General features: G+C 32.4%; 1 protein-coding gene across 2 annotated transcripts in view; it reads right to left on the bottom strand.

Annotated features, from left to right (window-relative positions):
* Positions 1 to 1,251, bottom strand: part of LOC119593063 (dopamine receptor 1-like) — a 143,952-nt gene that overhangs the window by 20,023 nt on the left and 122,678 nt on the right. The gene's annotated exons all lie outside the window — the stretch shown is intronic.

Below are 1,251 nucleotides of genomic sequence, written 5' to 3'. Positions count from 1 at the left end.
TTCGTATTCATTCATGAGCATAGAAAATACTATAAAAAAAATCCTAAAATTACTCCTGTATCCATTCGTTCATAAGAACAGAAATACTATTTACTGCTTAGAAAATACCACTATTACCATTCATTCAATACCCATATAAAATACCCCACTGCTCTAGTAAATATCTTTATAGTTCCACTGACTCCGGGTATTACCCTTAATACTTCGAAAAGAGCAAACGAATTATCACACGAAAGATTAAAATGAATTTAAAAAACGAGAATGATGCTTTTCCTGTACATTCTGAATAAGCCAAGACAGACCCACTTGCCTCTAGTAAATCTGAGTAACACCAATAATCATAATCATTCATAGGTCTAGAAACACTTTAAAAAAATGCCATCTCCATTTCTTCGCAAGTTGAAAACACTGATAGCAAGATTCTGAGAAATACTATCATTTCCATTCAATTCTGAAGCCGAGAGGTACTATCACTGCCTTAAAAAAGCGATTCTTGAAACAAAACAATATCACCCATTACTGCCAAGTAAACACTCGAAAAATATCATTGTTTCTATTCATTTATAAACTTTGAAAAAATCTACAGCCTAGGAAACACTTTGAAAACACCAGATTTAGAAACTCTCACTACCCATAAACTGCAGAAAATATAATATACAGAACAAACAACAAACTGTTTAAAAAAAATCTTAGAAACCTAATAAAATACCATTCATCCATAAGCTCAGGAATACTCATAACTGCCGAGATCCCGAAAAATACCCCATATATATTCACAACGAAATCACCCCAAATCAATACGCATTCATAACAAAGACCCATTGCCGAGAAAACATCATAAGCACCACGGATTCCACTCAGAAACCCTTACCACTCACTCGAAAAATTGCCGTATAATAATCCTCATTATCTAGATACAAGAAAAAAATGCCATTGGTTCATAACGATAGAAATACTCTTACCCTTTCATGTAAATAAAAAAAAACAAAAACTGGCAACTTATACCGATTGAACACGTCTCTCCTTTATCAAAATCACTAGCACTTAATTATATTTAGACACCTTTACTATCTCTAATACTAATAAATGTTTTCTTTATTCTTTAAAGCTGAATTATCCTAACTTCAACACCACTATATATTTTTTTATTCCTCAAAAGAGAGAGAATCGGAGTACTCCAGAGGTGAATTGCCAATTATTGTTTTTTTTTTCTTATTTTTACTCAATATACTCCAGAGGTGAGTTGCCAAC

Source organism: Penaeus monodon, chromosome 31 (genome assembly GCF_015228065.2).
Source record: "Penaeus monodon isolate SGIC_2016 chromosome 31, NSTDA_Pmon_1, whole genome shotgun sequence".
In the NCBI taxonomy this organism is placed as follows: Eukaryota; Metazoa; Arthropoda; class Malacostraca; order Decapoda; family Penaeidae; genus Penaeus; species Penaeus monodon.
The sequence above is the reverse complement of the archived record's forward strand: the minus strand, read 5'-3'. Positions and strand labels throughout refer to the sequence as shown.